At 44.6% G+C, this 24,677-nt stretch overlaps 1 protein-coding gene and 1 long non-coding RNA gene across 6 annotated transcripts in view; one reads left to right on the top strand and one right to left on the bottom strand.

Moving 5' to 3' along the window:
* WIPF1 (WAS/WASL interacting protein family member 1) overlaps positions 1-24,677 on the top strand; it is a 122,508-nt gene that overhangs the window by 67,415 nt on the left and 30,416 nt on the right. Inside the window, exon 2 of one of the 4 annotated variants that reach the window (XM_038584893.1) lies at positions 3,157-3,246. The exons of 2 other annotated variants lie outside the window; for them this stretch is intronic. The gene's annotated coding sequence lies outside the window, so the exon portion shown is untranslated. Of the gene's footprint in view, positions 1-3,156; positions 3,247-10,772; positions 10,991-24,677 lie in introns of those variants that run through there. One more of the 4 variants, XM_038584889.1, reaches the window with a different exon arrangement.
* The window catches only part of LOC119867834, a 50,482-nt gene continuing 40,006 nt past the window's right edge, over positions 14,202-24,677 (bottom strand). The window contains exons 7-10 of one of the 2 annotated variants that reach the window (XR_005384752.1): positions 17,392-17,468; positions 16,824-16,935; positions 15,941-16,041; positions 14,202-14,862 (exon numbers count right to left, since the gene is read on the bottom strand). This is a non-coding gene — a long non-coding RNA (uncharacterized LOC119867834). The remainder of the gene's footprint in view (positions 14,863-15,940; positions 16,042-16,823; positions 16,936-17,391; positions 17,469-24,677) is intronic. The other variant, XR_005384751.1, reaches the window with a different exon arrangement.

Raw genomic sequence — 24,677 nt, 5'->3', positions numbered from 1 at the left:
CCAAATGTATTCTTTTATCTCAATACAAAGTCCACCAATTCAACATCATTTGAATTAATAGCTACTCTTTCTTTCAAAACAACCTGATTTCCTCCTTCTGTGTTGGTGAGATCATCTTATCCTGGGGAAGAGAATTATGACCTTGGGATAGGAGCCACTCAGGGTCCTGAGTGGGGTCAAGGGAAATTGCAGGGCAGCCTAGGGGAAGCGGGTAGAGGCCGAGCCGGGGGCACACCAGAGTAATGAGCCCCTCGCCCCCCCCCTTCCCTACCCCACCACCTCTGTGTCCTTTCCTTTGAAGACTTGGAACTGAAGAATCAGTTTAGTCACATAATGAATTAAATAGACTTTTGTGGGCTGGCCTGGCAGCAGGCCCTCAAGTATGTGTGTATGGAAATGATTCTCAAATCGAAATGCCTACCCCCCTCCCCAAGGACTTTGGAGTGCTGTGCATTTACATTAGAGTTGGCCTGAGTTAGCCTTTCTTCAGTAGTGATCTTTTGTGAGGCTACTTTGTATAAGATGAACTGGGCCGAAATGAACACCTGCACTGCACAATACAGAGGATAAATTCATTTTCCTTTCTTTTTTTTTTCTTTTTTTTTTTTTTTTCATTTTCCTTTCATCGTATCATCAACTCAGATATGAAGTAAACTCCACAAGGGTGGACACTTTCATCTGTTTGATCGCTGTCATGTCCCCCCAGCAGTACTTGGCACATGATGGATGATGGATAGATCATCATGTGCCATCCTAGGCGTAGGAGCCCTAGCAGTGGTCCTGCTCACTGGTTAGCCATGTGGTCAGAGACACACAGGTCGGGTAAGCAGGTAAAAAGATCATAGAAAATGTTTTTATTTCTAGAAAGCAATTCACTGTTTTGTGTTTTTCTTTTTGGCTGGAGCAGATTGGCCGAGAGGTTGAGTGGGGCCAGGTCAAGGGTAGAAAAGGCGGTGATGGCAGAGGATCAAGTTGGAGAAGCTAATCTGGAAGAAGTAGCCCTGGAGATGGAGAGGGGCCGTGCTCAGCGTGGCAGGGGCTGTTGGCCGAAGTGGACGTTATGCCAACAGCCTAGCCTATTCTTGACCTTAGCCACAGTCCCCAGACAGCTACTTATTTGCCTTGTCCAGGACACAACTGCCTCCTGAAAGCCAAGACTAACATGTCTGGGCTCTGTTTTCTTTAGTTTTTTTTTTTTTTTTTTTTTTTTTTTAATGGTGGTCAGGGTGTGGCAGGAAGAGGCTATTGAATTGTTGTTGTTTTTTTAAACTCTGTCCGTATATCTTCCTGAGGGTATTCCCTAAAACATAAACCACATATGGTTCTTATACCTCAAATCTTTTGGCTTGGTATTGCCAAACTAAATATTTATTTATTTAATTTTATTATTGAAGAATAATCGATGTGCAATATTGTATTAGTTTCGGGTGTACTAGTCAATATTTTTTCTATCATTTTTAAAATTTTTATTTAATTTTTTTACTTTTAAAAAAAACTTAAATTCAGTTTGCCAACATATAGCATAACACCCAGTGCTTTCCCATCAAGTGCCCTCCTCATTGCCTGTCACCCGGTTACCCCATCCTCCCTTGTCAATATTTAAATGTAGCCATGGAGTTGCTTTTTACATAAGCCACTAACTCATCATACTGTCAGATTGGTTCCGAAGCAGAATAAAATGGTCCAAGGCTGAATTAAGCAGTTTCCATGAAGCAGGGGAAGGAGTCATTTAGTCAGCAGTGAGCCAACAGAACAAAACCAAAAACCAAAGACACACACACACACACACACCCCTTCTGATCATGCCCTTTCCTTGGATCCTATTGGCCCTGCGCCCATATTCGGAGTTGAGAGAACTATGTACATGCGCTTGGTCCAGTAGGAATCACTTTCTGTTGTCTTTCCTGTGTCCTAGTAGGGTAGCTATCCCATCAGGGACAATCTGAAAGTGTTTTTCCAACAGTCTGTTTTCCCAGGCAGTTGGAGAATCCAGAGCAAGCCAATGAGAGGCAGAAAGTTCTTGGAGTAACAGAATCCCCTGGGAATCTGGGGTCATTAAAGTAGAATAAATTCTGTTTCCACCACACCACTGAGAGAGAGAAGCAGGGTCTGCTAAGAAGCAAGAGAAAGAAGCACCACGAATCTGTGACCTGTTTGGAAAGGAAGTACAAAATCCCCTCCCAGGATTGTAGGTGAGCAGCTGTGGTCCCTAGGGCCCCCTCCTCCCCTTCCTGGGCTAGAGGAGCAGAACCATTAAACTGCATCCTGACTGCAAGCACAGAAGCAATGGCTCTCAGCCTGGTCTGACCTGCTCCCACTTTTCATACTATTTTCTGGTGCCCACTTCACAAACTTCAACAAAACTCCGTCAATGAAATAATGACTACACATAATTTCCCCCCACGTCTATATAATCTTTATCTATAATTTAAAAAAAGAAATAGGGCACCTGGGTGGTTCTGTTGGTTAAGCATCTGACTCTTGATTTGGGCTCAGGTCCTGGTCTCAGGGTTGTGGGATCGAGCTAAGCATGGAGCCTGCTTAAGATTCTCTCTTTCTCCTCTGCCCTCTGCACCTCCCCCCCAAAAAGAGAAAGAAATAAAAGGAACATAATTTATTATACAATAACTTCAATTTGTAAGTGATCAGTACAGCTCATTAGCAAACAATGAAGCAATTGGCTGAGTATTTGCATCTCCACGTATAACCATGGTGAATGGGCAGGTGCAGGTTCACACCAACTTGGTTAAGAGGGAAATACATACCTGGAGTGGCAATGCCTTTGGGCACATGATCTTCCAGAAGGGGTGAAAAACTGTTAGGAAAAATCCGAGCAAAACAATATTTCATTTATGTGACAGTTGCATTACTGGAAAATTCAGGAGCTCGTACAACAGTGCAATAATTACTTTGACTTTATATTTAAAATGGAGCCAAGGACTGGGATTGATCATATAACCATCAATAGTTTTTTTCCTGTGTCAGTCTCTAATAGGACCTTTGAAAATCATGTGGGACAGTTCTTTACTGAGTGGGACAGTCTGGTACACTATAGATGTCTAGCATCTCTGGTCCCCGGGTCTGAATCCTAGGAGGGCCCCCACAAATGCCCCATTTCCTGTCTACATGCAGAGTGGTTGGGCCCCTCTCTTCCAGGTAGAAGCTGCACCAGCCAGGCCTGGCTTCTGTACAGTCAAGGGTCCCAGGGGAAGTCTTGAGTCACTGAGCCCTTCCTGCAGTGTTCAGGTAGGTGACGTCAGGCCCACAGGTACAGTGCTGTATAGGCTCTTGTCTCCTGAAAACCCCATGGAAGGATTCTCATATCCCCATGGCTTCTATTCTCCAGCGAGAGACTATCAAGTAACATATAGAGAAGTCTGGATAAGGAACAATATGGCTATTGTCCCCACCCCAGAAATAATTATAAAGGCCCCGTCCTGGGCTTTTACCTAATGATTTGCAACCTAAAGGAACACACGGCTATCCCTATGCCAGGAGTGACTCCCTATGTGTGTGCACAAGTGGATACATCGCAGGATGTGAAAATGGGGCTTTCCACCAGTTTTCCCCTTGAGTTGAAAGAAACTTCTCTCTGTATTTCATACGGGTTTTCCCCTGGGGGCAACTTGCGTTGGATGTTGGTGACCAACTGGGAAATTTTTGCATTTGAATTAAATTACCTAAGACTGGACCCTGCTTTCAAAGGAAACATGAAAGGTCTTTCCACACATAAACAGCATTGGTCCGCACTGAGGACATAGTGAGTGATGTTCCAACTTCAGCATTTGTTGTCGTTTGTTGTTTGGTGAGTATACAACTGTCAAACTGTGTAGTGACACAGGGCTCTCCATTGTGTGCTCAGAACCCCGTGCACTGGACAGCTGGTCCCCGGGGATAAAATACAGGTTGGTTGAATATGAACCTACGAACCTGTTCTGGACTGTTCTTTCTGGGTAGTCCTGGGGTCTCTTTCTTCCCACTCTGGATGCGAGTCTCCTTTTCTCTTTCCAAGCGAATCACCTGCTCATTTCCCAACTTAAGAGGCCCTGACATATCCTCGACACTGGCAAATAACCCTGCCTGACAAAGAGTCATTACATGTGTGGGCACGTCCTCCTGTTGTTCTAAATGGCTGTCCTGTGTCCACAACTGTCAGGAGGAGCAAGAGCCTCCCCTGCCCCTTTTGGAGGAACAAATCCAGCACATACCTCCTCCACCCTGGCACCCTCACCCCTCTCACCCCCCCCGCAAAGCCTAGTGTGTGGCAACCTAATCCCAACCTCAGGTTAAATGAAGGATGAAACTAGACTTGGGGTTAGAAGCTTTTAAAATCCATTTATAGCTGTTTCTCAAGCCCCGGTGACATGTCATACTGACCTACAGCAGCTGGAGGACAACACTGAGCAACACTCTCTGCCCTCGTGGGGCTCCTTCTGTCGTGGGAAGAGCAGACCCTGCACAGACAGCCCGGAATGTGAACGAGTGAGGGGAGCAAGCCACGAAACCAGGGGAAAACTCTCATCACGAACACTCTAGAACCAAGGGATGGGCGAGGGGTGAGGAGAAGCGAGGCCGCGAGTAGATGAGTGGGAGAGGGTCAGACCCGGTGGGCTTTGCTAGTTACTGCGAGGACTTGAGATTTTACTAGGTGAACATTTGGCAAGCCAGTGAGGCTTCTGAGTCTGTGACTCTCTTCCGAGCCCCCGGTTTGCAGGTATTACATTCAGTTTATCTTGGCTTCGACTCAAGTCCTGTGCGCAGATTGTCAGCATGAAGACTCTGGAAGGAGAAGCCAGTTTGGGTCTTTAGTTCTACTGGCCACAAACCCAGAAATACCTAGCCAGGGAATGCCCTAGCCAGTGAATGCCCTGTTTTAAGACATGGCTCCAAGGGACACCTGGGTGGCTCAGTGGTTGAGCATCTGCCTTCAGCTCAGGGTGTGGTCCAGGGGTCCTGGGAACGAGTCCCACATCGGGCTCCCCTCAGGGAGCCCACTTCTCCCTCTATGTCTCTGCCTCTCTCTGTGTGTCTCTCATGAATAAATAAATAAAATTTTTAAAAAAGAGGGACACAGAGAGAGATGGCTCCAAGCAGGACAAACTCCTTAGCCCTGAAGCTATGACACAGGTGCCTCTGGGCAGCCCAGAGACTTCAAGCATCATCTGTGCATCCCGCCAGAGAAGAGGATGAGTAGTAAGGTGGGGCTCCTTCCCACCAGGCCACACCATCTAGAGTTGTGTTGTCCGGTTTGGTAGTGACTCTTAAGCACTTGAAATGTTGCCAGTAGTAAAATACATACTTACCTCTGAAGGCTCCAGTGTGAAGGAAAGGATGCAAAGTGCCGAATTAATACCCTTTTATTGTGAGGACATGTTGTGATGAAATTTTTCATGCAGTGTGTTAAATAAAACATAATGCTATAATTTGACTTTTTAAACTCTTTATAATGCACCTAGTAGAAGCCATAGACCTGCATGTATGGCTCCAATATAGTTTGACACCCAGCCTACAATGGTAGAGGGAGAACAAAAGAGGAATTTTGTGACTGGACTCCCATTTGGAGAAGGAGAGGATGAGACATCGGTCACCAGTCTCTAGTTTGTTTTATAACCCACTGAACAAGTCTGTGGAGGGACGATGGGGTATCAGGCTTCTCCTGTGTTCCAAATGTATTTCCTGATGTGGTTCTTACCCTTGACCTTACTTTATCTAATGTTTTCTATGCATAGCATAGAAATTTTGACTTTTCCAAACCACAAGGTTCCAGGTTATTTGGCTCTCAGCCATCTTGGTTGCAGATCACAGGCAAAAAAAGCCCTCTAATAGTTGTATTCTCTCTCTCTCTCTCTCTCTCTCTCCCTCTCTCTCTCTGTGCTTCCAGTCAGTTTCAGCCCAAATTATCTCTTCTCTGTAGTTCTTACTGAAGGCCTCAAGAACTAGCCAACCCATGCCAACATTCTAAATGCTTGCTCCAGATCCTTTAATGATGGTGCACCATCCATCGGGCTCCCTGCAGGGAGCCTGCTTCTCCCTCTGCCTGTGTCTCTTCCTCTCTCTCTCTCTCTCTCTCTGGGTCTCTCATGAATAAATAAATAAAAACTTTAAAAAGGGGGGGGGGATCCCCGGGTGGCTCAGCAGTTTAGTGCCTACCTTTGGCCCAGGGCGTGATCCTGGAGTCCCAGGATCGAGTCCCACATCCCCTTCATGGAGCCTGCTTCTCCCTCTGCCTGTGTCTCTGCCCCTCTCCCTCTCTCTCTCTCATGAATAAATACATAAAATCTTAAAAAAAAAAAAATGATGGTGCACCATCATCTGTAGGACCATGGATTTATTAGGGCAAGGATTCAGTAGGTGGCAGCAGAAGCAGCAGTGTTGTCATCACATAACAAGGGCTCTAGTTTCCTATCCTGCACTAGCCTTCACTTGACCTTAAATCAGTCACTTGGACATTTTAGGGTTAGGCACATTCAGCACTCACTTCTAGGACAGATTTCTGTGTCCCAAGAGTGTTTGCATTGCCAGTGATAGAAAACCTGACTATACCAGCTCACACAACGTGGAGAATTTGTTTCTTAATGGAAATTAGAAGTCCAGAGATAGAGCCGACCTCAGGTACAGATGGATTCAGCCAACAAGGTTGGTCACTGGTTTTTCTCCACCTTTGACTCCCCACTTTGTTGATTTCAGTTTCAGACCCCATGGGGTCAGAGGATGAGTGCGGGCATTTCAGCCCCTTATCCTCAGAGGTCCCATGCCAGCCCATCTGGCGGAAATATCCTTGTCTCAGGCTGCAAGTTTCCCTGGCTCTAATGAGTTCACAGGCTGTCACTCAAAAAGTCTGTGGGGCCAAATGAATGCAAGACTCTGATTAGCCAGCCCTGAATCACATGCTCTTCCTGTGTCTGCAGTGGGAACACAAGGCTCTGGACCCACAGGTCTGAGCGTGAGGGAGAGATGGGGCTGCAAACAGAAACTGAAGGACGTCATCGTAAGTAGGATGAACTCATACTGAGCTGCCAAAACAAACAGATATTGCCGATATTTCCCCAAATAGGATGATACCGGTTTATACGAACAGGGCATTGCATAGTACACATTGTTTTCAATTTCTGTGTATTGCCGAGGTTACTAATTGTGTGTGTGAGAGAGAGAGAGAGAGAAAGAGCGCAAGGGAGAGGGAGAGAGAACCTCCCGCAGACACCCCACTAAGTGCAGAGCCCGACCTGGGGCTTGATTCCACAACCCGAGTTCATGACCTGAGCTGAAATCAGGAGTCAGCCGCCCAACTGACTGAGCCACCCAGGCACCCCTTTCTGAGATTATTTTTAAGTGACCGAACCTCTGTGTAACTGTACTGATTATTTGGTGGGGAAGAGGGAAATTACTTTGTTTCCGTTCTTTTAAATTACATAATCCCCACATTTAACGCTTTGAAAGTAGATTTCCTTGTACCATAAATGCATGTATTTCTCTTCCCCCCTAAAAAAGCTGCAAAGGAGGGCATTTTGCTATTGAAGGTGTGTTAGAATTGAGGAAACTGTATTCTAAAACATCTGTCTACAACCGGGGCAGGTAGTCATGGAAACACAACCTGGAAAACCAGAATCCTAAGCAAACAAATCTCATGTTTTACACGTGTTGCTGTTGCCCTGATTCCATCTATGTTGAGTCGGGGTCACCACAGGAGGGTCGTAGGCTGTGATCCTTTACCACTTTTCCCAGACTGGTGAGAACTGTGCTGCTGTTTTATACCAACATGCTCTAGGTTTGGTATTTATGTACATGAATACGGAGGATTCTCTACCTGATTGGTCCAGGAGCTTATTAATCACTGTGTTACTCTCCCAGTAAGCTCAGATTGGTCTGCCAAGCCCCACTGGGGGCTAATGGGCTTGCCTGCTGATCTGTGCCATCCTTCCTCTGGAAAAGTTCCCTTCAACTTAAACTTTCCCGAGAAGAGGGTTCAAGTCTAACCTTCGCATTCCTTATTCACTATTTGAGAGGAAACAATCTTTTTTTTTAAGTTTTTATTTATTTATTTTGAGAGAGAGAGAGAGACCGTGTGCCCACAAGCAGAGGGAGGGGCTGAAGGGGAAAGAGAGAGAATCTCAAGCAGACTCTTGACTAAACACAACACAGGACTCCATCTCGTGACGCTCAGATCACAACCTGAGCTGAACCAGGAGTCGGAAGCCTAACCGAGCCACCCAAGCACCCCAAGAGGAAACAATCTTAAGCTTTTAAAGGAATATTATATTATGGAAGAGTTTTTAGGAGATACTGATTTTCTTTTCCACTCAGCGTATTTATTGAGCACCTACCGAGTGTCACAGGCTGTTCTCAATGCTGAAACGACAGCGGAAAAGAAGGTCCCCATCCTCACAGAGCTTGAATTCCAGTGGGGACGCACAAGTACACAAACAGTTCAGTAGATGAAAAGGATGTCGAGTGGTGACATGTGCTGTGCATAAAAGAGAACAGGCACAGAGATGGGGCATAAGGAGGGGCCTTTTTGCTGACAAGTGAAGAATGAGAAGGAACCAGATGAGTGTCGTGTGGGAGGGCTTACAAGTGTAAGGCCCCGAGATGCAAATGGGCTGGATGCATTTAAGGAACAGAAAGGGTTGGAAGGTAAATTACCAAGAAGGGGGTGTTACTTGAGATGAGGTCAGAGGGCTAGGGCGGAGCCAGATGTTGTGGGTTCTTGTGGGCTCCTGGCACAGTTTGGACCTTTTAAGTGGAATGAGAAACCACTGGGGATTTTTTTTTAATATTTTACTTACTTATTCATGAGAGACACAGAGAGAGAGAGAGAGGCAGAGACCCAGGCCGAGGGAGAAGCAGGCTCCATGCAGGGAGCCCGATGCGGGACTCGATCCTGGGTCTCCAGGACCAGGCCCTGGGCTGAAGGCAGGCGCTAAACTGCTAAGCCACCCAGGCATCCCACCACTGGGGATTTTAAGCAGGGGAGGAACATTATCTGATTTACGTCCAGTGGTGGCGAGTAGACACCTCATATATGTGTCCAAAGTCGGCTGTATTTATATGTCTTCAATAAAGGTGAAAATAGACCCAAACTCTGGACAAACGACCCCCTTGTATGTCTTGGGGGCTACAGCCTTTTAAGCAATTCTCCTCCTGATGGTTGGGAATGGACGGGTACTGCACGCGTACTGTACGGTGAGGGTGTATTTGTGTGCGTGCGTGTGTTTGCAGCCGTACTCAGAGACCTTCAAAATAACTCAGAAAATACTTAGAGAAATCATCATATTGCCCATGTTCCCTTTTTAGACCTGACTGTAGTTAGACTTCCCCAAAGGCTCACTCGGGCATTCACTTGGTAGTTGACCAGGTTTTCTATTTTCCCGAGGCTAGTGGAGGGGGAAGGAGATGCTAACAGCAGGCCTCCGCTTCTGTCTCGTGCCCCACACCTGCACGTCACATGGCTCCAAGCAAAGTGGAGGACTCTCCATTCCTAATCCCTCGGTGCTCTGCATCCAGGAATTTTGCCAAGGCCCTGCATCATAAAACTCTACTCGTGCAGCTTGATTCATATCTCAAAGAATTTAGAGCCTGAATGAGCCTTAGACCTTAACTCTCCCTCAGTCGGCGTGCTGTCGGTATTTTGGGTGAGACTATCCAACACATCATAGGAAATTCCACGTTCCTGGCTTCACTCCTGGACCCTGCAGCACCCCCCATCCCAGCACACCGCTCCCTACCCCAAACCACAAATGAGTCCACGCATTTCCAGCCGCCTCTGGAATTGAGAACCACCGGTCTCGCCAGTCCTGTCATTTTACAGGGTTGGGAATAGTAGGCAACTGGTGGGCTTCTCGTGCTTTTCCTTCTGAACCCAGCAGAATCAGGACCCAAAGTTTCTAATATTACAATGAGGTAGTTTCCGAAATGTGCCTTCGTTTTTCATTCTTCCGATGATACATTTTTGTTCTCGAAGTTTTTCCTCTCAGTTACACGCTATGTGTTGCAGATGGTAAGTCTGAACCTTTCAGATGGCTCAAGAGAAAAATTATGAGCATTTTCAGGATATCTGTATGTAACTCAAGGTTTTCTGCATGTAGTCCATCGCCTACCCATTTATTAGAGTTCTTTAATAATGAGAAATCTGCCTTTCCTCCTCCGGCGCTCATTATTTCTGTGCTTGTGTCAAGCATCTTCTGGGAGAGTCGTTATCTTGTTAAGTGTGGAGGGCAGAAACAAAACATCGTGGCACAGAAAGCTCTGGATCTTCATACGATGTGAGCTGTGCATTATTCCTGACTTGGGCACCCAAACCACATTTCAAACCTCATTTGCCTTCATACACCTGACCCGCTCTCTTCACCTGCATCTGCGACTTTCTCTCCACACACTTGAATGCTCTGTGCATGAGGAAGAATCACTACCCTAATTATTGGTGTAGCTGAGAGCTTCTAGTGCTTGGGCGACTCTTTTCCTTAACACTGAATGGTATAGTCAATATTGAGAGTGATACTTTCAAGTGGCATTTTCCTGAAGGAATCTCAGGCTCTCTGAACAATTATTTGTGTGCAGGTATCTAGAATAACGTTGACCTGCCAACTGGATGGCCATCCTGGTCTCCTCTTGTCACTGTGCCGGAAGTATATGTTACACCTTGCGGAAAAGAGAAACATTTAATTTTTTAAATTTAGGCTCTTTTTTTTTTTTTCCTTGCTGGCTTCTTAAGTAAAGCCAATCTAGTTTCTTTTTACTGCAGCAAAGGAGGAAGGAACAAACAACAAATTAATCAGACAGGAAGCGAATAACCACAGAAAGACGTCTGCCTCTGACTCAGTATGTCACATTTAACGAGAGGCCAGAGCTTGTCCAAAATGGCTGTCCAAAAAAGACCCCTCACTTGGGTTGGAAGATGATGCCTTTTTAAGGGACGGTTTTCTCTCTGGGCTCACATCTTGCTTGTCTGTCTACCTGTGTCCCCGATCATGCCTTCCTACGGTATCCTTTAACGGTAAGAAAAATTACGTTCGAGCTAAATGTATTTCCTTTATCAGCCAGAGAGAAGAGCTAAATGGCTTTTAATGGCCATACTTTGTTGAGATGGTTTGATTTTTTGGTAGAAGACCATGTAATCTGTTCCTGTTGTAGAGAATGCTAGTTTCAACAGTGTGGTGACTGTGGGCAATTCATAACTTGGGTTTTGTGCCAAAAAGTAAGCCAGATTTTCAGTAGAATTTTTCCTAACCACTGGACAAGTTTGTATCCACAGGAATTTCTTTTCTCCCCCCCCCCCCCATTTAAAATGAGGGTTTAGGGATCCCTGGGTGGCTCAGCGGTTGAGCATCTGCCTTTGGCTCAGGGCGTGATCCTGGAGACCCGGGATCAAGTCCCACGTCGGGCTCCCTGTGTGGAGCCTGCTTCTCCCTCTGCCTGTGCTTCTGCCTCTCTCTGTCTCTCTCATGAATAAATAAAATCTTTTTTAAAAAGTTTTTAAAAATAGGATAAAATGGGGGTTTATATCTGCAAGTGTAACCTTCCAGTGTGTGGTACAATTGTCCACACACTGCTTTTGAACTGCCGCTTTGGTGAGCGGTAGTAAGTAGTTTTAAAGTAAAAGGAGTCATTGGCAACTTCAAAGGAAAGTGCCAGGGAACTAAGCTCTTGTCATTCTCTTGCTACAGATATGTCACTTAAGTTCAGATCCCAAATTAAACCATTTCTATGCAGAATATTTTAGGAAGAAGATCTTTCTGTTCAACTTGCTAACAATGCCATGCATAGCTCCTACTGCTAATCAAATCCTGTAGCATTCATTATAACTTTACAGTTGATGGGGTTAACATTTTGTCATAAAATATTATAATGTAAAATTTTCAAGCAGTGTCCCCAGAGACCTATGGATTAGGATTACAGAAAGTTTTCGTGTCAAAAATTTTTTTTCTTTTTGACTCTGGAGCACATGTGAAGAAGTGACTTGACCTATTCCTTTTTCCCCCATGGAGAAATGTAAAATACAGCTCTAAAATATTAAGAGGGCACATACAACTTTAGCCAATGAGTACAAGTTCTTTTAAATAATTCAGTGGTATAAGTGGTGCATACAGTAGAAAATGGAGAAGTGGTAGAAGTGGAGAAAAGACTTCAGGAAGATTCTGATTAAGAAAAGTAGAACAGTGTGGTAGAGAGGAAGACAGATGAGTGAAAAGGCAAGAGAAGGAATAAGACAGGATAGTGGGAGAGGAAGGGGAGAGGCTGGGAAAGGCGGGAGGTCAGTCCGTGTGGAAGCCGTGTCCTTCCTCGTCAGTGGCGTTGTGGCTCTTAAGTATTACCCATTAACTTCATAAAGTTGTGTTGCTTTTGAACTGTAACTTCACCTAGCCAAAACTCTTAACCTTTATAGTCTAAAGAAGTTTAAATAATTCATCTAGAATCACAGTCAGGTTTTCGCTGTCCTTTGAAAAGTTCAGACACGAGTTAATTGTTCACAGCTCTTGATTACTCTAATATTTACACCTTCAAGGATTAAACAGATGCTGGATAAACTGCAATATTCAGAGAACTCCCCGTGATAAAAATGACTCTTTGGGGTCCAGCAGCAATTTCACCCTGTTCATTGATGAAATTAGATTCTAGATCTGGCCCATGGGCTAGAAGTTGCCCCACCCATGCTAAAATGTAAGAGGAAGTGAGCTCCCTAATTTCTGGACCTCCTAAGTTGTATGCCCTTTTGAAGTTTGATTCACGTTTCATGAACGTGGCTGCTTAAATTGTGGAATATTTCTGCTTTAAGGTTGGACTCACTTTTGTTTATCCAAGTTGCCGTACATTTATGTCTTGTTGATAAGAGCATTTCCCTTCAAATATCATAAATACTTCTGTCTGTATTTTGCAACCCTCTCTCCTGAAAATTAAAACTGAAAAAAACACTAGAATAAGGAATGTCTTAATATGCTTTTCCTAAGAAATTTAAAATGCACTTTATACACATCTCTCTTCATCCATCATTCATTTGTAATACGGAGGTTTGCATGGGTGTGTGCACGTGGGCCAAGGTTTAAATCAACTTATGGTTTCTTTCTCTTGATTAAATAGAGGGGAAAGACAATAACATTTATTGAGGACTTGCTACATGTTAGGCTCTTTACTTTTTACTTATTTAATTTTTTAAAAATGCCTAATACTTTTTAATCATTTGCCTCATTTAACTCTTGAATAACCCTATTGACTAGGCACCGATATCCTCATTTTATTGTGGGAACTGGATTTAGGCTATGTAATTTGCCCAAGGCCACTTAACAACTATAAAGAAGTCTTCTATCATTTCAAGAGCTTCTTTCATAAATTCAGTGTAGAGGCAACTAGATGTCCTTTTTCAGTCCTAAGATCCTGGAATTACAAATGCTTTTTTTAAAATGTCACAGCACCATTAAGTACGTATCTTTAAACCAAATTACCTTGAGGAGGACATTTTCCTTCCTAAGTCTTTTGGCCTTTTCAGAAATAGATTGGGTGACACTTTTGCTTATCATTACAAGATTATACTTTCAATGATAAAATGAATAAAGTATACTGAGTATACTGACATGTATGCTGGGAGTGAGGGCACAGGGGTAGATCTTAATCCTCTGGTAAAATGAAATGTGGTGCTGAGGATTTAGGAAAGCTCTAGCTTTAAGAGTTGATCCCCTTCAAGAGAATACTTAGAAGAGATGAGAAATAGTGGGAGGAAATGCCATACTTTTTAGTCCTGTGGATAAGGGAGAAATGGGTTGCTTTCCTTTTGCCACAGCTAAGCAATGACAGGTAGGTGTGGCATTCAACTTACCTTCATTTTTCTCACTTTTAAAAGGATTTGGATGTGTATAAATTTGCTTTAACTTTTTTTTAAGATTTTGTTTATTCATTTTAGCGAGAGAGGGAGAGTGCGCTCATGAGTGGGGAAGAGCACAAGGAGAGGGAGGGAATCTCCAGCAGACACTCCCCCACCCCCCACCCCCGATGCCCGCAGAGCCCAAATCTGGGCTCTATCTCACAATCTCAGGATCTCACGATCTTGAGATCAGGGCCTAAGCCAAAAATCAAGCGTCACTCAACCGAGTCACCCAGGCACCCCTATAAATTTGCATTAACTTTTATTTATTTTTTATTTTTAAAGATTTTATTTATTTATTCATGAGAGACACAGAGATAGAGAGAGGCAGAGACACAGGCAGAGGGAGAAGCAGGCTCCATGCAGGGAGCCCGATGTGGGACTCGATCCCGGGTTCCCAGGATCACGCCCTGGGCCGAAGATGGCGCCAAACCACTGAGCCACCCGGGGCTGCCCTGCATTAACTTTTAAATTGAACATGTTATGGCAGCGGATTTCAAAAAATCATTTTACTTCACAACCTTGATTTTCCCAACAGTTACAGTAAAATTGTGTATTTGTGTGCTACTAATCGCAATGACATTGTGGATGTTTCAAAATGTCTTCTCTAAAAAATGCATTTCCTGCCCCCCCCCAATTTAACCAACTGTTTATCTCAAAGAACTCTAAAAGAAGTATTTCTGAAATAGCCAAGGATGCTGTAAATACAGCAAGACACAAACCGTTACCGTTGAGAAGACAACCTACGAGCAGAATTCACTTCAGTTATTGTCTTAAATGATGATCAAGAAAAGAGCAAATACATTTTGAGACATGAGGGGTTCCATGCACAGAAAGGGTGTGCTCCAGCTCGGATTGAGAATAAGTGACAACTGGCTGGGTGAGGCTGCTGCTTTGCGTACAAAGGAGAGCTTGTTTCTTTTCTCTACCTTTTGCTTCCTCTTGGGGTGAGCAGTCTTTTGTTTTTCCTCAGAGCTGATTGCCTCATTGCTTGCAGCCCTCTGAGCCTCGGTCTGAGGAGGGGAAGAGTAAAAATAATAGAAGCAAACTTCATGCAAAGATATTAAAAGTTTCTGAAGTGGCCAAATGACAGGCCGGGGTGGTGGGGGCAGGGGCGGGGCACAGAGCTGTTGCACTGTGACTTATATCATAAAATAGAAACTACAGGCAAGTGCAGCTGCGAAAAGATTGTACTGAAGAAACAGGATGGCTGTGGTTTGCTGTGAGCATCAATTTTCCTGTTGAGCATTTTTACAGGAAGTTGAAGAACAAAGCCAACTTCATCTTAATTAGTTCTAATGGTTTTCTGATCTTAAACACATCCAACTAAGTTTGCATCGTACAGGAGTCTCTAAAGAAGAGAATCCATAAGAATTATGATCCCCAAACTATGGGCTTTTTAAAATTCAGGATTTTAGGAGCAATTTGAGTTTGCCAAATTATATTTTTACGGCGTAACTTGGAGTGGATTCATTGCCTTTATAGTGAATGCTTCTGCAATAACTTTATTTATTTAAAAAATAAATTTTTAATAAATTTTTAATTTTGTAATACAGTTGTAAGAACTCAGTAGGAATTTAAGAGCCTTCTCTTTTTAAAACACTGGTGAGTTATATAGAGAGATAAATTTCCTTCTGTTAATATTTATTGTTCAGACAAATGTGTGTGTCTATACATAAAGAGAGAGGGCTAGGGGTATGTGTATGTGTTTATAATCTGGAAGGCTATTCCTGAAAATGTCAAGAATATCTCTTATCTCTATTACTATTAAGCCCATCCCCTTTTCACCTAAAACTTAATTATCGAATGCTTCTTTTAGTGAGTAAATACAACTGTCATGTTTTAGTTTCATCTTTGTGTTACCGGTCTTGGAAATAAAACAGCAGTTATTTTACCAGTAAATTGGGTTTACCTGGGAATGGAAGAATTGAAATTCAGGGTACCCAGGCTATGGCAAAATCACAGGCAAACCCAGAGCTCAAAGGAGAGGAAGGTTACTTTAAGAGAAAAAGGAGGAAGTTAGGGAGGGACTGCTTTGAATGAGAGCCCATTGGATGAAAGTGAGTTCAGGTGGTGACAGTTTCTCCTCACCTGAATTGTGGTGGTTTCTCATTGGTGGGGCTGTTGCTGAGCAAGAGAAAATCTTCGTTCCTCCTGCTGGGATAGTAAGGTACGCTTCTTCCTGTTGGGGTCTACAATTGAGGACAAGTTAGTAGGGTCTGACAGCCCCCTTTTCTCGCCTCCTGACTTCATTTTAAATGAGGTTTCCATTGTCTTATTCCACATTTCCCCCCTTCTGATCAAGATTTTTCCTTAAAAGTATCACTGATCACAAGAGTTGACTCATCCGTATCCCTCCCTACCAGGAAGGACCTTTATTGGGCGTCCTGTCCAGAGGGTAAGCACAGAGCAGTTGGAAATTTAAGGCCACGTTTGAGTAACACGGAAGGTTGAGAGGGAGAACCCACAGGCATTTCCAATCTAAAAGTCTGTATCTTGTCGAGGTCGTACATATTGGAGATCATCTTAGCATCACTTTATTGGGTTTCGTTTCTACAAAGTTTTGACAGGCAACAGGTACAAAACTTTAAAATAATGATACACCGCATAATTAAAGGCAACATGACAATTCCAAATTGTATGGTGGTTCTGAAACCCTGATCCTGGGCCTGAAGATAGCCGCCCGAACCAATCAAACGAACACGGAGAATTAGATGAGACTTGTTGTAGCCTTGTTTCCTAATTCTGTGCCCCTGGGTTTTAACTTCGCTAAAGGAGTCTATCTCTGTATTTGCTATCCCACAGATGCCTCCTTGCTCAGCTAGTAGGTAATCGAGGGCTATGGGATTATCCAGAAGTACTTTAGCCGGTGAGTTATGTGATCATTGTTGGGGTGCTCCCGCTTTGGCTATGGAATCAGCCAGCTCTCCTAATGTTAGGGAGAGGTATCTAACCCCGGTTTGTTAGGACTTACTCCACTGAAGGATGAAAGCTCTCTATGGAGGCAAGCCCGAGTCACATGCGCCTCATTAGAGGTTCTCATTTAATGCAGCCATGAAGGTTTAGTGAGGTGGACCGTTGGTAAGCTGTTTTGTTATGAGGAGAAAATAGAGCGGTGAGTACGACATCCTCCAGCTGTCGGGACAGTGAGCTGCCCAAGCTAGAGGCCATTACCAAAGCCTCCATGTAGAGAAGAGCGCCCAAGAGCTGCACATAGGGCTCCCTCATAAGTATGAACATTTATGGACTCACTTGTCAGTGTGGGGAGGCGTTAGCATCATTCAGCTGTTATCACTTATGGGAAGTCTTCCTAAACATGTGGATATGGCAGCCAGCTTTCAAATGGTCTAACGTACACTGGCTGTCCACAGCGTCTTTTATATATGAGTACATTTAAGAGAGCTTATTTCTCCAACCAAAGGTTGGGTTAAATTGAGGCAATGAACAAGGGTGTGTGGTTATAGTATTCCCGCCTTATGAAAGGGACCTGAGGAACACTTTGGGCATGCAGTAGCATTTGGGATTCCAGCGAAATTACTTACAGGATAGGCAAAGGGGTCACTGTTGTCCTGGACAGATCAAGGTGTCTGGTGACAACAATCAGAGGGGTTTCCTCCATCTGTAATAGATTGGAAAATGTGGATAAGAGGATTATCTGTCCAAGAAGGAAAGGAAGAAAACAGAATAAGGAGTAACAATGAGAAAAGGATATATAGGCCTGGTCCAGCCATCTTGGGGAAGCTGTCTCTGTTAGATGTCACCTGCTCCCATGCCCCAAAATCTTTATTTTCAGGCCACCAATAGGTGTTTAGGTCCAGTCAGGGTTTGGTGTCTTCTTTGGATGTGACATGTGAATCTACGAGTCTATTCCCGGAGGTTTGGTGGCATAAGGGTTGGCTCACAGTACCTAGAGGGGCCTTTCAAATGAGTGTGAAAACACCTTCTGGAGGTGTCTTTTCCGATAGACAAAATCTCTGGGTTGCAAGGTGTGATAGTTAAGGTCTTCATCTCCTTGGGAGGTGTGAAAATATTGTTCTATGAAAACATGGTCCTTTTCAACAGAAGCAACTAGGCTTTTACAATAGTGGACTGTATCTGCTTTCATCAGCTGTCAAAAGAGGTGGGAGCCAGATGCATCAGGTGCCCTGTGAGAGTTTATGAGTTCCAAAGGGCTGGACCTGAGGTCTAGAAGAACCAACGGCAATGCTTTTTAGCCGGGTTATTTGAAAAGTCTCTACAGTTTTTGCCAATTGAGTCTTTTTTTTTTTAAGATTTATTTATTTATTTTGAGAGAGAGTGAGAGAGAAAGCAGGAAGGGGAAGGGCAGAGGGAGTGGGAGAGAATCTCAAGTGGACTCCCCACTGAGTGTAGAGCCACCCGGGGCACTCACAACCCTGAGATCATGACCCAAGCTGAAATCAAGAGTCAGAAGCTTCCTGAGCCAGCCAGGTGCCCCAGCAGTGGAGTCAATAATGCTGTTAGCGCATCGGGCTAGCCTGAGGATTGAAGGTGATGAGCACCGTGCAAGTGCCGTAGCACCGGGCCACGCAGCACAGCCCTTTGGAGGCACTTGATTGGTGAGTGAGTTCTGGATCACTGTGAAACTCCACAGGGGCTCCCTAGGCAGGAATAATCTTTTCTAATAGGATTTTAGCCACAAAAGAGGCTTTAGCCTGTCTACAGGGGAAAGCTTCCAGTCCAGTGAGAAAACATACAAACCATGACTAAAACATATTTTTATCCATGAGATGGGAGGAGCCGAATAAAACCTGCTTGCCCAAACTCTAATGGTCCATGGGGCAATTTAAAATGCCTGGGAGCAGTGTGGACGTGTTTCCCAAGATTGTATTTTAGACAGGTAGGATAAGCAAGGTGGGCACTTTCTGCAGCCTTATTACTATTTCCCCACCAGTATTGTTTCATACAGGCTCTCATTTTATCAGTAGACCAGTGCTAAAAGCATTTCATGCATGTACGGCAGTTAGTAATGGGAATTTTAGAGTCTTTGGCAGGACTGCATTGTTATTTGGTTCAAACCAGAGTTCTCTCTTTTTTATTGGATCAACACTTATTAGATTTCCAATATCGTTTTTTCCTCTCTGGGGCCAATTGTTGGGCATCTCCTGTCAATTTTTAGAGATTTTCTTTTGGAAGAACATCCTTTTGGATCATGCCAGAGGTATGGTTATTGGGTTCCTTTAAGAGCAGCACTTTTAACAGAAACATCAGCAAACGGGTTTTCTTTGGTCTCCAGGGAGTCAAGTGAAGCACGCCCGGGGACTTTGAACACTAGCTAGAGCAGCTGGCAAAAGAATGGCCATCGAATAAATTTTGGACATTTATTGGACGTCCAATAAATTTTGGATCTACTTGAATCCTAATCTAACCTTAATCTTTTTGTAAAGATTTTATTTATTTATTTGAGAGAGCGCGCAAGCAGGGGAAGCAGCAGGCAGAGGGGGAGGGAGAAGCAGGCCCCCTGCTGAGCAGAGAGCCTGGTGCAGGGCTCGATCCCAGGACCTAAGATCATGACCTGAGCCGAAGGCAGATGCTTAACTAACTGAACCACCCAGGTGCCCCCATAAGAGCCATTTTTAATTTTCTTCCCGTTAGAGGTCAGGGCACCCGGCTGTTTCCACACCATCCCGGGCTGCCCCCAAGTCATACCAACTATCAGCGTAGATGTTTGTGGTTTTCGCCATCGGCCAAGCGTCAAGACCAAGAAGGAGCCTACAATTCAGCCTGTTGGACTAAATGAAGGGAAAGGAACTCTTTTAAAAAGAGTTGTAGTAGTGTGCCCAGAATATTAACCATTTTCATCCTTTGAGTAAGACCCATCAGTAAACCAGGAAAGATGTGCATTGATTTGCGAAGTTTTCTGTAAATTATCCAGAGAATCAAAAGGTCCTGCGTCAGCATCAAGCAGTTGTGAGAGGCTTCATCAGTGGAGGCAGAGAGAAAATGGCTTGGTTAAGGATATTGCAGCGACAAAGGGTTGCGTGATGAGCAGTTAGTGGGGGATTTCACAGGAGGCGAAGCCACTGGATGAGAGGTGTTGAGTGTGGTGAGAATTCAGGAGGGCCTCTACTGCATGGGACACAGAGATGGTTGGGGGGGGGCCCACGATTGTTTCTTCGGTGGCCTCAACCAAAAAGGCAGCGGTGGGAATGGCTGTGAGACCAGGGGGATAGCCCTGTGCCTCAGGGTCCAGTTATTGGCTGTAATGATGCCCTGTGGCTTGGTGACAGTTTCCATACCGTCCCCTCTCACAAGAATGGGAAAAAGGAACATGGTAATTAGGATATCCAAGGGCTTTATTAAGCTTTCCTTGAAGGCCCCAGGTCTGTGTCATCCTGATCTTCCCAAATAATAGGGTCAGGTTTGTTGTTTCTTAGTAAAATATATAAGGGCTGGGCCAGGAGAGAGAAGTTTGGAATCCAATTTCGACGGTAGCCAGCTGGCCCGAGAAAAGTTCTAATTGGCGCTTCGTTTCAGGTTTGGGGAAGTTCGAGATACCACTCGGCCTTTCTGCATCTAAATGTAGCCTCTTCTGAGCTCAGGTGCCCTAAATATTGAACCTGAGTTTGAGCCAACTGCAGGTTTTCCCTGGAGACTTTATGTCCCTTTAAGGCTCAACGTTAACAGGTGGCTGCTGTCCTCCAGTGAAGGGGCTTGGGAAGAGGAGCAGAGAAGCGAGTCAGCTTCACGTGGTGACAGGGAAGAGACTCCAGAAAACTTGCGGTCATCTAAGTCAGCTCTTCAGGTTTTCAAGAAGGACTCTCAATAGAACCGTGGGGCATTACTGTCCTGGTTGGAGGAGGAAACAGGTATAGGCAGGTCTCCTCTACAGGGATGCTAAAGGCAGCACTATATAAATCCATGACGTGGAGAATTTTGCTCTCGGTGGGGATGGAGGTCAGTCAAGTATGAGGACTAGGGACAATGGGACAACAGGTGGGAAGGGATAACAATATTGTTTATGGCTCAGACGTTCTGGACAAGCCTCCATCCTCAGCCATTGGGCTTTCTCACAGGTAAAATAGGGGTGCTACTGGGACCGGTGCAGGGCATCATGAGGTACCGAGCCTTGGAATCTTCTAGTATGAGTCTAATACCCTGAAGGACTTCTTTATGAGTTATTAATTCTGGGGAGAGGTTTTGAAGGATCTACTTGAATCTTAATCTAACCTGAAGAAGCCAAGAGTATGTGAGAAATACATAAACATGATTTAAGAACATTAAATATAAAGTAAAACATAAATGAATCTAAATCTTAGATTTAGATTTTAGATTTTTATTAAATAAAATAAAATAAGATACAGAATAGAAAGTAACAGGGCAAGAGAACTTTTGGACCTTTTAGATCTGTCCAGTTTTATTTCTGTTATACTCCCCACCCTACAAACACAGCAAATAAAATAGTCTCCTATTGATTCCAATTTGGGGGGGGAAAGTTTACTTTTTTTCATTCATAGTATTTAAAGGTGACCACTGGCAAGATATATATAGAAAAATGCTTTATATTTTTGAATAATCCAAAATGGTAATAAAACATAACTAGACAAAACCTGCTTTTATCCACCTTAACAGAACTTGGCCAATTCACTTTCCACTCGGGGTTAAAGGTCAGCCTTCTGAGGATTATCAGATGTTCTCACTGGACAGCATTGGAAATCTTCCCCATCCTCATGTCATTCTGTAATGTAGGCCTCACATGGTATGATCTAGAATGACTTTTAAGTTGCCTCTAAGAAACTAGTAACTTAAATGACTTGCCAGTTCTCTTGATCGTAATCATTTTGCATTCAGAGATAATCACGTGTAATTATCATGTGTGGATGAACACACTGAAGAGGAAACCCTGTTTCCTGGGGCAAATCTTTACTGAACTGTGGGCTGTGGTTGAACCTTTAGCTGGCCATGGCACTGGGGAGAGTACGTCCACTGTAGGATGGGAAGTGGGATGAACAAGTCACCCTTGCTCACAAGGTGTCCACCATAGGTAATGTCACATCTTTAGCAAATGGCTCCTGGCCACGAGATGCCCTAGCTGGTCTAGGGTCATTGAGTGACGCTGTCTAATACAAGCATTAAACCATGATGTTGACCTAATAACATTATAGTAAAACCAACAAAGTCAACCATTTCTTTCATAGAACTAGGAAATTCCAGAATTTCTAAATAGTGGCATATGTTGTGTGTGTGTGCTTGTGGAGTCAATGAAGAACCAGTTAATGAATTATTAAAGCCATTTATGCAAAATATTCTGCTCTGTTCTCTTAATCCATACTGCCAATTCCCTTGTAAAGGGTTTATTGGTAGACCCTACCTTCACCCTAGTCGTTTCTCCAACTAAAATTCCGTGGTTTTTGAATGATCCATTCAGTTATTAAGTAAAACTTTGGCAATTAGTCACATACTCCAGGGTTCAGGTTAATTTTTAATTTCTTCAGTGCATCCAGAGATCCAGAGATATCTTGGGTGAGAATCGGTTGATGGATATTTTACTCAAAAGCCATTGTTTTGGGCACCTGGGTGGCTCAGTCAGTTAAGCATCTGACCCTTGATTTCCGCTCATGTTTTGATCTCAGGGTTGTGAGTTTTAAATAAGCCATGAGCTTCTCTTATAATGTCTGCAGTGGATAACAGATGGACGTGTACTGTTAAATCTGTGTTTATTAGTCTGCTAGGGTTGCTGTAACAAAAACAACAAAAATGCTGATCGGTTGGCTTAAACAGCAGAATTTTATTATCTGGTGGTTCTGGAGGCTAGAAGTCCAAGATCAAAGCATTGGCAAGTTTGGTTTCTCCCACGGCCTCTTCAGGCTTGCTGATGGCCACCCTCTCCTTGGGTCCTCACAGGCCTTTTCTCTGCGCTCACACATCCCTTGTGTCTCTTTTTCCTTCTTTTCCCTGGTCATATTGAATTAGGGCCCACCCCACTGGTCTCATTCTAACTCAGTCACCTCTTCAAAGCCCCTATCTCCGGGGGCGCCTGGGGGGCTCAGTCAGTTAAGCATCTGCCTCCAGCTCAGGTCATGATCTCAGGATCCTGGGATCAAGCCCCGCATCGGGCTCCCTGCTCAGCGGGGGCCTGCTTCTCCTTCTCACCCTGCTTGTTCTCTCTCTCTCTCTCTCTCTCTCTCTCTCAAATAAACAAATAAAAATAAAAAAAATAAAGGCCCTTTCTCTGAATATAGTCACCTTCTGAGGTACTGGGGTTAGGTTAGGGCTTCGATGCATGAATTTGGGAGGGACACAGTTACACAGTTCAGCCTATATGTGAAAACAAAAAAAGCCTTTTCCATCCCTGTGGTTGTGCTTGTGCACAGAAAGTTCAACACACAGTTTTAGAAAAGCCTGGCTTTAAAACCCTGAAATATTCTTTAAAAGAAACTAATTCTCATAAGTGTCTATTCTTAAACGTTCAGTGCCCGGGGTGGGGTTAGGGTAGGAGGGCAAGAGTCAGCAACTGGTGGGTTGATCCCTTCAACCTTAGGGAGCCTAACTAGGGTGGGAAGCAGAACACGTTGTTCTCAAAAAGTGCACGGCTGATTGTGATGCAAGAGATAACAACACCCATTTTGGGAACCCCTGCCCTGGTTATTTCCCTTGTTCTAGAGCCTGTCCTGGCCCCCGGACAAGGCTGTCTTTCCTGGCGTGCTCCTCCCAAGGGAATAACCAAGTGCAGCAAGGCCAAGTCTCCAAGCTGCCTCAGTCTCGCTCTGCACAGCTCTGTCCCCACGGGACGCTGGGCCACGCCGGGGCCTCGGCTCAGATGCCAGGTCAGTCCCTTCTGTGCCAGGTGCTCGAGCAGCACTCACACCAGCAGGACCCACGCTCACCTTCAAGGAAGACAGATCGTTGACCCATCTGAGGGCTTGGCGTGCACCATCCCACTCATCCTCCCACGGCCCCGTCCCACCGGCAGGAAACGGAGGCCCAGATGGGGTAGTTTCTCGTCCCAGGTTGTTAGGTATCACAGCAGAGATTCGACATCCTATTTGCCTGACCCTGGTCTCATGTTCTCACAGGGATTCTAACGTTTTTCATCCATAGACTACAATAGTGTCTGATAAAGCCCAAAGGACTCCCTTCTCTGACTGTTACTAAATACGTAAAGCAAAATACAGAGGATACAAAGGAAACTAGTTATATTGAAGTATGTAGGACAGGACCCAGCAACAGATCGAAACATTGTCATAGTTTCAAAGGAGATCTGTAAGCATCGTAATATGAAATGGAAATATCATGTGAAAAACTTCGTGAAAAGTTGCAAGTACTGTGGTTTTCAGCCTACATTTATAATTGAAGGAAATGCTAAATTCTAGTTGAACCTCAGGGGAACTAAATATGTCCCCCTTTTTTTTCCATTCAAGTTCATGAACCCTTGAATTCTGACCAGAGCCCCTGCAGAGGTAAGGATCCAGGCTAGGAACGCCTGGTCCAGTAGGGTCTCTGCTGCTGTGAGGTCCTTCCGGAAGCTCTGTTTCTGATTCTGATGCGGGCTGCTAACTGGCTCCCCCAAGGCTTTGGGTTCTACTTCCTGGTGGAGACAGACAGCCAGGAAAGCAGGTCCCAGTACTACAGCTAGCCAGCCCCTCGGACACAGCGCTGATTCTTTGCCCAAGCCTCAGAATGCACAAGGAGTGGGGCTGAGAGCTGTTCCGAAGGCCAGGACGTGGCCTGCCTGGGCGCTGCCTGGCTCTTCCACTGCACACGTCATTAGTGAGAGCCCTACTTTGAACCAGTTGTTAGGGAGAAACGGTGGAGTTCCCAGTCCAGTGGGAAGACAGCCAGGAGTGAGCCTAGCATGGGGGACATGAGT

The sequence above is a fragment of the Canis lupus genome, chromosome 36 (genome assembly GCF_011100685.1).
Source record: "Canis lupus familiaris isolate Mischka breed German Shepherd chromosome 36, alternate assembly UU_Cfam_GSD_1.0, whole genome shotgun sequence".
NCBI classification, from domain to species: Eukaryota; Metazoa; Chordata; class Mammalia; order Carnivora; family Canidae; genus Canis; species Canis lupus.
Note: the sequence above shows the minus strand (reverse complement) of the source record. Positions and strands in the feature narration are given on the sequence as shown.